Below are 14,417 nucleotides of genomic sequence, written 5' to 3'. Positions count from 1 at the left end.
ATGAATGTCTGCACAGTCTTTGGGGCTTCAAATGTTCTTAGATGGACAATTGCTGGTAGAATAATATCTCAAATGGACACTCACTAGTAGAATAATATGTCACAGTGGCTTTGCTTGAGTTAGAGAAATTTGAGTCTTAGTGTGAAGTGGAGCCGGTCTAAAGACAAAAAGTGGAGCTCACACCTGTGCTGATACAGGTTGTGGGCGCAAACTTGTTTGAGAAGAAGGCTACATGCAAAAGAGAAATCCTTGTTACTTTTGTTTCTGCAGTGCCATATTAACACATAATCCTTAAAGTCTTCTATTTTGCAGTAGCCCAAGGCAACTTGTATGAATCAATTTTTAATGTATAACAGTTTTTAACCCAAAAAGCTTCGATAACCTCTATGGTGGTTTTGACAGCTCAGCCATTCAGATGTTTTGGCAGCAGCCCTGTTTCTTGGATAGTAAAGCAACAGTGGAGGTGGATGGTCAGTGATGAAAGCCAACAATAGTCTGTTTTCATTCAAATAGCATGTACTTAATCATTTTCTATAATACTTAGTGTTATTCCTCAAAATGTGTTTTCTAGTATATTTTAAAAGAGTTTTCCGGTGATTTAGTATTGTACTTCCTTAAATTTGGGGGATTTACGATTAAAAAAGAAAGTTTCTGTCAAAATCAATGCAGCAGAACCTGAAACATCCAAATGGGTCAACACTGAATCGTACACTTCCTATTATGTTAACAAGACTAAGCAGTCCTTCCAGAGTTTTTTTGTAATTGTTGCGGGCAAAAATCCTTGATTATGTGACACGTTTCCTTAATAAATGTGATGGAATATGCAGGATATTTATGCAATTTTATGCGATGAAATTGCGGGAACTTGCAAAAACTGCGGTTTGATGAAAAAGAGAAAAAATAGTGATTCCCCCAACACCCTGTTCTCACTAGGCTACTACCTTAATGTAAAGAGTCATTTCTTATTACTTCCTATGATAAGCAAGCATACTACAGCACAGAAAGTGCTGGGAGTATTTAAGTTCTCATCTTGTTTTATTTCAGACCTTAATAAACACATGGCTCAAACTTACAAAATATTGGTGAGTCAAACAAGTTCTGTAGATTTACAAAGGGAATATGCTACAAGTTCTGTAAAAATGAATAAATAAAATATAAAAAAATTAAATGTGTGCTTCCTGTTTTACAGAGGTAGCTATACAAAACAGACGTCTTCTGTTAAAATAAGTGCTTCCAATGCACAAAGTGCAATCTCTTACTGTAACATAAATTTACATACTACTAATATACTTACAACTGTAAGGTTTTCATCGCAGGGTTTGTCCAGCTTTTCGATGATGTTCACGTCGCTTAATTACGTCAGTTCATAACGTTCCCATGGCAACAGGGGAAAATGGCTACTCTTGAGTGAAGTAAACGCAACATTTTTCAACTTTCTGCTAAGATATATGTGACTTTTTTGCAACGAAAATGCTGGGATTATGAAATCATGCAAGCCCCGCATATATTGCGTGGAAATCGGCAATTTATGCGGCGAAAGTGCGGCGTATTTGAAAAAATGCGCCCCCCGCATAAATATGCAGACTTTGGCTGATAATGCATAGAATTATGCGATCGCATAATCACGTTTTTCTGGAGGGACTGACTAAGGGTCTACAGCCATGCTAGCAGCTCTGTGATACTTTTTTCGCTTTGAGATGAATGCTCATGCTCACCATGGTAATGCTAGCATGGGGATGTTTACCATGTTCACCATTTTAGTTTAGCATGTTAGCATGCTAGCATTTGCTACTCAGCACTAAACACAAAGCACAACAGAGGCTGATGGGAATGTCATTAGTTTTGGTCATAAAGCAAAATAATCAGTGAGGGAATCCTTCTGTGGGTACCATGAATTAGAGCCCTGCGCAGGTCTTTTTTCTTAATCCCGCTCTTGCCCGCCTTCTGACTATTCCAGGATTTATTCTCTGGGTGCCATTAATGTTTTTTACAGAATTTTATTTCAATCCACCCTGTTGTTGATAAGATATTATAGACTGGACCAAAGTGGTGGACCAACTGACCAATCGACCGACATTGCCATTGCTGGAGCCATGTTGTTGTAGGTCTCCAACCCAAAACTGTGATTGCTCAAGTGATGTAGCTTGATCAATTTTGTAATACTTGACCAAATTTATAGAGCCACAGAAGACAAAATTCTACTGTCGTGTTAGGCTATGCAGTAGTCTCCATGACTACTAAATTGACTTAGACATGTAGAATCAGTTGAGTGCCCCTTGGATACAAAAGTGAAAGAGAATCAGAAAGGTAATCAACTTAGTTGTTTAAAATAATGCAGTCAGTTAATTAACTATTAAATGTAAATGTTAGCTCTTAATTATGACTAAAAATCCTGAGAGCACTGATTTTGTACAGCATTATATATAATTTTCCTGCACCATGCCGGGCTACACTTGGCTTGCCTTATTTGTCAAAAACAGTAGATTTTACACACCAACCTTCATCAGAACCTCTACTCACCTCATGGTAATTGGGCCCTAATATGTTACAGTGCTCCAAGTGGAAATTTGAGGTAGTGCTCCACAACATGCGCTTTCCATTGTTTATTTATCAGTCAGGCCTTGAGTTATGGTGCGCTTGCAGTGAGGAATTTTAGACCGGACTATGGTCGCTGCAGGCCCCTTGGCATACACTGTACACTGAGAGGGAATCATTTATATTCTACTCCAGAGGTAACAGAAGAACATGAGATTGGGAAACAGCTCAAACACCACTCTGCTTGTGAGGCTTTAGGCGCAGAAAAGTCAAGCTGGTTTTTTTTGTGGGGCTGCAGAGCATATTCAAGCAAGTTATGTTTTTCTTTTCTATTTTTTTAAATAGTTTCTCCAAAAATCTCCTAATAAATATGCTGTGCTCAGTTATACCTTCACGCTCACACATTTTACACTGACTCTCTATGGCTCAGTGGAGGTGTGATGGAATGTTGGCTTTGGTGAAATTTTCAGCAGCAATGAAATCTGACCGGTGAAGCTGCCTGTAAATGCTATAGGTGCCACATTCTTACCTGTATTGAAAAAGCCTGGAGGGCGTTTTAAGCCACTGAGATAATTGCAAATGTATCCTTTGGCAAAAACATCAGCAAATACACCCCCTCCCTCACTCCATTTCTCTTTTCTCTCACTCCCTCCCTCTCTTGGTAGAGAATTAATAAGGGCTACCTATCCTTGATTAAAAGGTCTCAACTGTACTGTATTGCTCACCGGTAGCACCCCTCCCTGCGCCAGCCTTTCACATGGGTAGACCTGCATGTTAGGAGTGCTCTAATGATTCTGGAGCTTGCCATTCGAGGGCCACCCATCCATCATAGTGGTAAGGCCAGCGGCTTTATTATAATACAGAGGACAGACATGCTCCGAGGCTATGTGGGACACAATAGAGGTCTTTCAACAGACCTATAAATACATGATCTGTCAGAGTTGCTGTCCTGAGGGCGCTCTCAGCTAGGCTCTAGCCCTCCGGTTGGCCATCACTTATGCTAAGATATGCGCCAGCCCCCAGGCTAAGGCTAAGGCTCAGTTCATTTCAGCCCCTCATCAACCACCACATTCTACCTCCAGCCATGAGAATAAATAAGAACAAGATGAAAAAAAAGTGATTCATTATGATGGAGAGCAAAACCTTAACAAAACAAACAAATGGAGGGAGTGAAAACAAACAGTGATAGCCTACTATTGACTCTTTGGCAGCAGCATCTGAAAAGCTGTTGCTGAAATAACACAGGGGGATTTTGATCCAACAGCACACGTCAGTAAAGGAAAAGGCTGACCATATGAGCATTTGACATTTGTTTTGTCATATCACTGCTATAACAACTTTATTCAGAAAACACCTATATTTAGAGTATCCACTAAATAAAAGATGTGTCTTTTGGATTTGTTTGAGGCTAGAGGAATAAGTGGAAGATCTCTGTCTCCCATCAGCTTTTCCTCCAATACTATGTTTTTGTAAGTATATTTTAAGTGATATATGCAGCCCCTCCTCCTCCCCCTGCTCCTCTCCTCACCTTATCTCAGGTGAGAATCTCCTTTCACTGTTGCCTCCGAGCCAAGATCAGCAATCTGGGAGTTGGGTGTGTTCTTTTGGAGATTAGTGTGGATGGAGGCTGTTGCATGTTAGAATAATAAACAGGTGAACACTTTAACTCTGCATAATTCTCTATCTCTGTGCCACCTTAATGTATTAAAATCATATTCTTCCTCGGGGCAGAAAACCAGTAGCAGATTATGTCCAGGGCATGGTGAGTGGAAACCCAATGACAAATCTCACCACTCGCACAACAATGATCACCTGGGCAGGAGGCTGCTATTTATCATGCTTTTCACCAAATCCCAGAATTTGAGGGTGTGATTCTTGATGTTTGAATTGTAAGTATTGCTAATGTGACTGGTGATGTGGTAATACCATGTTTACACTGGGACACACTTCGCTGTATCTGCAAACAACACCTTACTCCAAACTCATGTATGCAGCGCTCCAAGTTCTGCCTGTTCCCATTCAGAGCGTACCCACTCCACCAGCCCCCTCTTCGAGTACTCCAAGGGTTATTCCGGTCCCCTTGACAGTCAGGCCAGGTAGGGGGTAGTGTTCATAATGGCTGGTGTTCTCAGCTTTAGATTTTAGTGCCCCCTCCCTTCACACATACACACAACAACGCCCCCTGCACCAGTCTCATCCAACCCCCCAGCGCTCCCTCCCCAACTCACTCTTCTTCTTCTTCTTCTTCTTCTTCTTCCCCTAGATCTCTCTTTGCCACAGCTGCTGCCTCCTGGCCTTGCCCAGAGCCTTCAGGAGGCTTCCCAGCTCTCTCTCCTTTCCCCTGCAGCCAAGAAGGAAAAGCAGGCAAAGGAGGAAAATAAAACTTCAGGCACACCACGCAAGGCCATCTGGGTAATCTTGTTCAAAAGGCTTGAGGTGATAGCTGCAATTTACACAGGCAAAAAAAAGAAGAAGAAAAAAAAAGAACAGACCTCATTTCCATACCTACCAGCCTCAAGGAGATGAAATTGAATAAACTAAGAATTAGAAAAGAATTACAGTAAAACCAATACGGAATATTCAACATTAGTTCATTTTGTCCTTGTAACACCCCCCTCCACACACACACACACACACACACACACACACACACACACACACACACACACACACACACACACATCTTGTGATTTACTAAGAAAGAGAACAGTTGGGCTGACATGAAGGTGCCATGGACAACTAACAGAAGTACACAAGCGATGTCACACTCACATACACTAACACAGTTCCACTCAAATACACGTGCAGACACACACAGCCGAGGGGGGAAACAATATTTGCGATGAAAGCAAATCAAACTGAAATCCAACATGTTAAAGTCAAGTTGATTAGTGTGAAAATGTAAAAGCATCCTCAACTGGCATATCCCACAGTCATAAAGATATGTTAATTTGCAACTTAATGGCTGAAAGCATAATTTTGCTTATATAAACCTTGAAACATGCTGCATTTTTTGAAATGTGCCTTAATTTAATGAAGTAAACACCACAGCAAAACAATAAATGCCCCAATTAAAGAACAGGCATGAAGAGAAGTGTCTATTTCCCATTTTGCCCCCGCGGACATATGTACCCAAGCGTGTCTGTGCATTTACCCACACGCAGAAGCATATGCATCGTGTGCAGCTCATAAACATCATGCCTTCACGTTTCACATTAGCATATGTGCCGTGTTGTTTAAGATGTAGGTTATCTGGTGTGAGATCGAGGCTACATGTTTACAGCTACATCGCTGAGCATGCATGTACGTGTGTTTGTGAATGTGTTGGCGGTAAGAGTATGTGTGATTGTATATAAGTGTACATCTGTGATGGTATGGTGTGACTGTATAATTGGTACATAATGTAGTCTGAGTTACCATTCATAATTGCATGCCTGTTATTGGAACATATTGTGCATTAAAGGCAGGATGTGCCATCCTCTATTCTTCCTTCCTTCTTTGCCTGCCCCTGTGTCTGTATGTCATCTGGCCTGCTTCGCACCCCTGGGGGGCATATCCCATCAGGCTCGCTGTGCTCCAATGTGTCCCGACAGACCTGATGTGATCTGAGTGGCTGACGGGTTTGTCCCTGCTGCCCGCTGTCTTTTCTCTTCCCTGCTTCGCTCACACATGTGCCTAAGAAAAACACAACCTGATGCAGGCTGACTCGAGTTTGCACCTCCCGTGGAAAGCCTCCAATTGGTGAATATGTAATTATCAGCTGCATGTGCATCCACCAAAATGTGTCCAGCATGGAAAGAGTCGTGCATAACAATAATCTTGAGTTTAATCGTGAGTTTCACTCTTGCCTTGGATAATTTGAGTGAAGAGCATGGTTACGTGCTTCACTTCTACTTTTAGTATCCATTTGAATGAGTGCATAAATGTGAACGTTCAATTATGAAACCCCGCTGGAGAGAAACAATGCCCTCTTGGTTCAGTAGCCATCTTACACACACACAGGAGCCTGAGGGGATGCAGAAAGAGTGGGGGTTGGATACCATGAGACTAGGGCATCAAACTGGGGCTTAGAGACAGAGATATACCAACTGGAACCTTATACCTACAGGGTGTGTGTGTGTGTGTGTGTGTGTGTGTGTGTGTGTGTGTGTGTGTGTGTGTGTGTGTGTGTGTGATCTATGTGTGTGTCTGCTTACATCCTTGTGTTAGCACAAACACACACATATGGAGGAAGCAAGTGTCATACTGAGTGCTGCATTGGGGGAATACAGTTTGTGGAGGCTCTTTCTGTGTATGTGTGTTTGAATATAATCTAATTGCTTACTAGTGGAGGACAAAATTGTTTTGCCTGCAGGTATAAGTATGGGTGGTGCTGATGAGAACTGGTCTGATATCTCAATCCACCAATCAGCTATGCAGGGCCACCCCACAGCCTGCCTCTTCAAACCACGTCTTTCACGTACTAATGCCGTGTATGTGCAGCATAAGATTTTTTTCTAAGAAAATCTGGTTATTTGTTGTTAATTTTCCCCCCTAAAACGGACAATGAGAATAATGACGGTTTAAAGTCTGTGTTCAAGTACAACAGTACCAGAGAGCACCAGGCTTTTAGCCTTTAATTAAAAAAGATCAGGGGGATTTTTATTGATATTTCTGTGCACACTTCAGGCACAGAACTATAATGCCCCAAGTCCACAGTAATGTTTTTTTGATCAATGATTAACTACCTTAGTCTGGAACTTAGATCACCTTTAGGTGCTCCTCACAAGCTAGTTTGTCTTGTGGCTAAAATGAACCACAACACGAAGGAAATGGGTGCAGAAATGGCTTAGGGAGGACGGTGACGAAGCAATGTTATTGTGTCCATTCAAGCAGCACGACTCAAGTATAGGCTTGAACTCAAGGTAAAGGTCCAATAAGACAGGTGCCTTCTGTCACGTATTTGCTCTCAGTGACTATTGTAGAAATGATAGATGACTTGCTTAGTTTTACTGTAGTGCTCTAACTTTTTCCACATGAATAATACTGCAGCTGTACTGCTTTAAGATGACACATGAGTTTGGCCATTTTTGACATGATGTTTTGACACTGTCAACTCGGAAAATTCTTCCTTCAAAAGCCCAAGGACATAGCCGCCATTTTGGGGAGGCAAATGTGACCCTTACGCGGTCTGTGATCATTCTAACCAACTCGCCGACAGGAGGGGAGGGGTCTCAGGAGGCCAGGCGGGTCAGGAGTCACTCGAGTCATGTGACGACCCCCAGGGTGTTGTTCGGAGTGACAGGGAGACTGAGAAGCAGAGCTGTGGTGTAGCTGCAAGCCCACGGGTGAAAAGGAGGTCAGTGGCCACAGGAAGCAGTGCAAAAGTGCCCAGAGCTACTGTCCTTAATGAGAGCACATCCCCTGGGGTGTATATCCCAGCAGCCTAACTGCCACATGAAAAACTCCAATCTATATAGAGTGCTGTAGGCAGACGAGAGCAGCCATTTTCATGGTCCATTCCCTAAGCCAGGAGCCATCTTGTGAGGTAAACAAACCCAAGTACAAAGATGTGCACCTTGGTACGGGGCCAGTGCTGTTCCACCATTCACACTGTGCTCTATGAGTCCTTGTCTTACCATTTGTTTGGTTTGAAAGATCTTGACTGCTTCAGTCTCAATAGGGGCCTCCTCCAGTGCATTGTAAATTGATTTATTAATAAAGTTTGTGTGCTGCTGAGGAACAGAGGCTAATAAAACAGGAGCCCTATAGGGCGAGTGGGAGAAATACATTTGAAAATAAACTTTGAGTAACTCATTAGATTAAGAAAATTATAAGAATAATAACCCTGAGCACTGCCTGGGGAGGGAAATCTCATTAACAGGTTTTTCGATTCCTCCTTTCAATACATTTGTTAAAAGTGCCAGGGAGTGTTCAATTATCACCCGCCCTCTCACCTCCAAGACATAGGGGTGACAAGAAACCCCAGAGAAACCTGCAGGGCCAGGGAGGGGCCATGCACACAAGAGCACACACATATATCCACACACATGCACACACGGTTTCACTTCATCCCCCCTTGAGTAATGGAGTTTCTGACCATTTGTTTAATACTGTCAACAAACAAAGACAAGACCTGGAGGGCTACTCAGACAATGCAATCCCACTCTTGAATGAGTATGAGCACATGAATTGCACACACATGTATATTCTCAGGTCTGAACATGTCCAAGTTTTCATACCCCCCAAAAAAAGCCTTATAACCAAAAATGTTTCTTGGAAATTGAAAACACTTTCATACATCGGTTTTTATAAGAGTAAATAAAAGCCCCACCAACGTTTCTTTCTTTCATCTGTTCCCAATCTTTTTAATGGCCTTTGGGCTTCATCCTTGAGGCTGAAGGTTTGGAAGGCTATATTTGCTCTGGAACCATTTACTGGCCCTCCCCCTTCTGAAGACATGAGTGCCGGAGGGGGTTGCAACTCGGCCCACCTGGAGTGTTGTGACTGTGTCTCCACCCAACCCCCCTCTGGTGGTAGTCACCAACACTGTGCCGCATTGGTTTGTGCCTCACAGGCCTCCAAGTACAGCAACTGCTTGGAAAGACATCACAATCTAGAGATTAAGATTGAATAATACCAACTTCCAAACACCACTTTGTTTGGTTCAAAGCTAAGAGAATGGATTGGAAACATATGTGGCCAATTGAAAGCTTGACCACAGCTATGTTATGGTAGCGCCCATAACCATTTACAAGCCAGATTTTTAAAAGCAGAGATGTGATGCTGGGTAAAAAAGAAAGTTGATATGTATGCTCTAAGTGCACACTGTATACTCCCATGTTTATTTTTGGTACCAACTGGCTAAAAGTTAGCTTCACAGCAGCAACACCTGAAGCTAACACATCTTGCCAGCTAATATTCCTTAAAATAACCTTCAAGATCCATGCAAAGAAGGTGTAAAATGGACTCATAATCATAATAACTAAGACAGCTAAGTAGATTCCTAATTAAAAAGTAAGTCTTAAGTTGAGACATATATGGTTAGGCTGCCTAGAGGTGCCAAATTCTTCACAGGCTAAAAACTATTTATGTTGTACCAGAAAAACTGTCAAATCTGAATAGTTTTTTCTTGTGCTTTTCCACAATTTGAAGCTTGTGCTTCGTGTGTGATTTACTTTGTGTCTGACCCTGATAAAACAAAACTACCCTCATGGAGCTTGTTGTGGGGTGTAGAATATGTGCTGCTGTTGAGTGTGCTACTAGAAAAGCCAAATCAAACATTTTGTCCTTAATTAACTTGAATTGTGACATATGGATGCGAATTAAATCAAAACCTCTGGAAAAACAGGAACTGTGAATGTTCCTAGGTTGAAGAGTATGATTAAATAACACATTGTGAACACAGATGTATGATGACTATTGTCTACACATAGTGCATGTGTCTGTTTTTATGTAAAGGCGGAAGATGATTTGCAGATAGGTAAAAATAAAAAAGACAGTCTTTCAGCTGGAGGCAAGAGAGAAGTCATTTATTTTCTAGCCCTCTGGCAGCAGACCTTGCATCTTCCGTTTCCATTTCTTTGTTGCCTACGCAACTGTTGAAACTGCAGCATGTGCTTGGCTTGTTTCATTTTATATCCAATGGACTGGCATTTAGTGTGACAGGAAAAGAGAATAAGTGAAAAAATCAATCCTTTGAAAATGGGTTTTCATCAGGGCTGCAGTGTCTGATGTTGTGTTAAGTTTAAGGACAATGGCACACAGTGGCATTGATGCAAAGCACCAGAAACCAGGAACAGTATCATTCAACTACAGACCTGCAGTGCGAGCTCAACCGGCACCGCCTTTTAGCAAAAAAACTAACAGCAATTTCTGACCTGCAGATGTAGATGATGTGCACAGTGGGCCTTTTTTCCCTGAAGACATTTTTTTTCTTGTCCTTGTATGAAAAGCAGGTGTTACTAATAATGTTAACAATGGTTCCGTTCTATTCAGGTATCTCAGTAACTCATGACAGTGTGACAATGAACTATCACGCACAATACCAGGACCTTGAAACTGAAGCAGCTAAATGGAATTCAGGCATCATTAATTTTATTATTTATAGCTGTTCTTTTTTTAATAAAAAAAGATCTACCTGCAGAAATGTCGACATTAATCCCACCTATAGGCAACGAGTGCTAAAACATTTATTTTTCTGTGTTTGTCTGAGAGAAAACCACTTAAGTTCAATGTTAAACCCAAATCAAGGGGGAAAGAAGGGAAAATATATGACTGACAAAAAATGACAAAATCTTTTAAACGTTTAGTGTTTTATAGTCACAAACAGAATTTTCAGTTAGTTTATTACTACTATTTTAGCTAAAGTGTCTACGTGGAACAACCAAGACAATTGTAGCTATTCTGAAAAAGCTGAAACACTCCTTGACTGTAAGTGGTTAAAGTGTTTTTGTTTGCCTGCAGGTGGCGACATCCATGTATCAACAGCTCCCTCTTGTGGAGAATCTGCTGCATGCTAATAGTGAATGTGAGTTTGTGAGTGAATTACATACGATTGCGCGATTAGCAACCCACCCCCCAAATTAAAAAATAATAAAATAATTGATAACCTGACATAATTTAGTTTCTCTCTCTATAATCCTCACAAACAAAAATATGTATTTGCTGTACAAAAAGGTAAAAGGCAAAAAAAAAAAAAAGATAAAAAGCAAAGACTAAACCGAAATGGGTAATGATGCATTCATGATAGAATGTGGAGCAAAAAACGCAGGCATACACACACACACATGCACAGTCAAAGTTTTAGTGCCTAGTTTTGATTCAGCTCTTCATTAGCCACAGGGCCCAACTCCGGTTAGCTCCAGTATTAGGCTCAATTAGAACAAGATCCAATTAGAGGGCTCCTTTCCCCTGGGGCAAGGAGAGGCAGGAAATGGAGACTGAGAAATGTATAAGTCGACAACATGCGGACACAGCCAACATAAACAAACTTACTTTGTTGATCTCTGCTGTTGCTACGCAGGAGTCCTCTGGGAGTTAAAGCCCTGCTAGTCTAAGCTATGAGATAAAACAAAATAAAAAAAAGCCCCGCAGCAAAACATGAACTCTGTGAACACAAGGGCTCCGACACCATGAAGGGAACGTCTGGGCCCAGAAAATGAAAAGCCCACAGGCGTTTTCCATTTACAGCTAAAAATCCAGCACTAGCTCCTAGCCAGGGTTAGTATCAGACTCTCAAAATGAACACTTACACTACGGGGGGAACAAATGAGTAGCTTTCTATTGTCGCTCTATTAAATCTGTCGGTTAATAGACATATACCTTTACTACTGACAGAAATCAATAATGTACAATAAGATAAAGGGCGGGGAAGAAAGAAAGAAAAAAAAACAAGAAAAGAATAATTGGCTAAAGAAAGGGGGGAAAAAAGAAAGACAAAGATCCAACTGTGTGATTCTGAGCTCTGTATTTCTGTCCTCCTATCAGTATGGTTAGAGGTGGTGATGGCGGCAATGTTGTGTGAGCTGTTTGGGCTTGCCCTTGCCTCGGGCCTCTAGTGTTCCTCCCCCAGGCGGCGTGTGAGGGAAATGGTGTGTGGTGCGAGGGTAAACCTTGACCTGCCTGCCAGGAGGCTGCACACGGAATGAAATGAGCACAAACAAAGCGGGGGAGAGAGGAGGAGGAGGAGGAGGAGGAAGAGGAGGAGGAGGGGTGTAAGGCAGCAGTGGAGGAGCTATATGGCTTTACTTGTATCACTACTACACCCCTTTTTTTGTTGTCGTCTGATCTGACTCTGAGTGGCAGGATACGCACCGTACATCCGTGGCGGGGCACACACATCTCTCTGATTGGGAGTGCTCAGGTGTTGTGGGTGGCATCCTGGTACGCTGCGAAGATGGAATGTGAAATGCTGCATTTCCCTTCATGCTCTGCCAAGTTGTGTTTCAGGGAAAGATGGAAATCCCATTATGTCACATGCCTAACTTGGCCCTACAAACTCTGAAACTCATTTGTGAAATTGGGTTCAGGTCTTAATGAGTTGCAAAGTGGTTTTGGTCTTGTAAGTCTGCAGAGGATATATTTGTTCAGACGTAAGTGAACGTGCGGCTATGTATTAGTAATTTTTAAGTTAACTTTGTAACCAAGTGTCAACCTGGAAACCTGAAGTTACTATTATATTCAAAGGCATTTGATTCAGCTTTTAGCATGTGAAGATATGACAATTCGTTCATCATTATCCCGTGAGGATTAAATAAATAAAACATTTAATTGCTGTAAACCAGCGTGTTGACAGAATTGTGTACCCTATATCACCCTGCTTACCTGTAAAAAGCCCAGTGAAATCCATTACATACTTTAGAGACGACTCATGAATGGAATAATTAGCACAGCATGCTTTCCGCCCGGCTGGAAGTCTCTCTCGATAATGAACAAAGGAAAGGAAATTAGCTTTTGTCTCATAAAGTCACAACTTCAAAGATCCCTGCCATTGCATTAATACAGCCATAGCCTGCAGCAGCATGGAAGAGAATAAAATAAGCACTCTCACTCAGACCCCATTCCTATCAAGGTCTTTCTCAGGACAAATACCGGGAGCTTGGCTCTTATAGACCACACACGCTGGTCTGGATCAGTAAGAGAAATTAGGAAAGGAAAAAGGAATGCAAATACATCTAAGCAGCTCTTATAAAACAGTAAAATATCAGATAATCTTTGTGGATTTTGACACAAAACATGGTTTACATTAGTAAAAAAAAAACAATTATTCTCCAGGTGTAACACTATTTCCATGTATTCTTCCTCCGTGCAGCTGGATGTACACTTAATCACATCAGGTCAACACTTCGGCCCGGGGCTTCCCAGCTGTGGCCTGGACGACCTGCGACCGTCGTCTCGCCTAACTGCTGTTCCAGTCAGCTGCCCTCAGGAGTGTGAGTGGTACACTGATCTGGTGCTGGGTCATCCGGCCTGGCACTACTACATTACAGCACATTAAAAAGAGCCTAAACAGCCCAGTGTTTATGGTCGAGCTGACACGATTGATGGTGACGGATACAGTTTAGGTCACAAATTGAATCAATATGAGGGGGTTTTCCAAATACTGTGCAGTGTAAAACATATCTGTGTGAAGTGAAGGGATTTGTTTTTGACAAATTCTATTAAATGTGTAGTTTTTTAAGAAAAATATGATTCAAAAACTACAAAATGATCAGCCATTTATCAGATTTCTTACTGTATGGCCAACCTCCTCATTATCTGCAGTATTTTGCCCCTAATAGCTGTTATCATCATTGTCTCAGAGCTAAAGGAAGCAGCACCGAAGACCAGGGCGAGGCAAGTATTGTCCAAGGCACTCTCTCCTCGCCTATCTGCACCTTTATCTGCCAGGATCAGTTGTTAGTGCTGGCAGTTTTCCTCTCCTGTCCTCCAGAGAGAGGTGGCTCTCAGCTGGAGAGAGGCGCCAGAGGCTATGCACTGTCTCCATTGTGTGGAGAGACACATGGAGGACTTGAGAGACTCAGTGCAGGTGCAGAGAGGAAGAGTGAGAGGGAACACACCTGAGGGGGCTTTTTTTTTTTTCTCACAAAAGTCAGGCTTGTTTTTTTGTTTTTTTTTGAGGGGCCTTTTAGGTGCAGGGACATTTGTTGTCAGGAGGACAGATTTACTGGAGGTACACTCTACTGGAGGGAGGGAAAGGGCCCTCAGTAGAGGAAGTATTCTATACTTCCTCTCTAACTGCCAGAGACATTTGGTTACAGACAGCAGGCTGCCAGAATAAATACAATTTTCAGCATTGAGGACAACATGCAGGACCGTGTTATCACTGCTAACAAAACAGTCTTGAGAATTTAATGATTCAAAGCAGCACTTAGTTTGAATGTATAGTATGATGACGCATG

This window comes from Dicentrarchus labrax, unplaced genomic scaffold (genome assembly GCF_905237075.1).
Source record: "Dicentrarchus labrax unplaced genomic scaffold, dlabrax2021, whole genome shotgun sequence".
Taxonomy (NCBI): domain Eukaryota; kingdom Metazoa; phylum Chordata; class Actinopteri; family Moronidae; genus Dicentrarchus; species Dicentrarchus labrax.
This window is presented reverse-complemented; position numbering follows the sequence as displayed.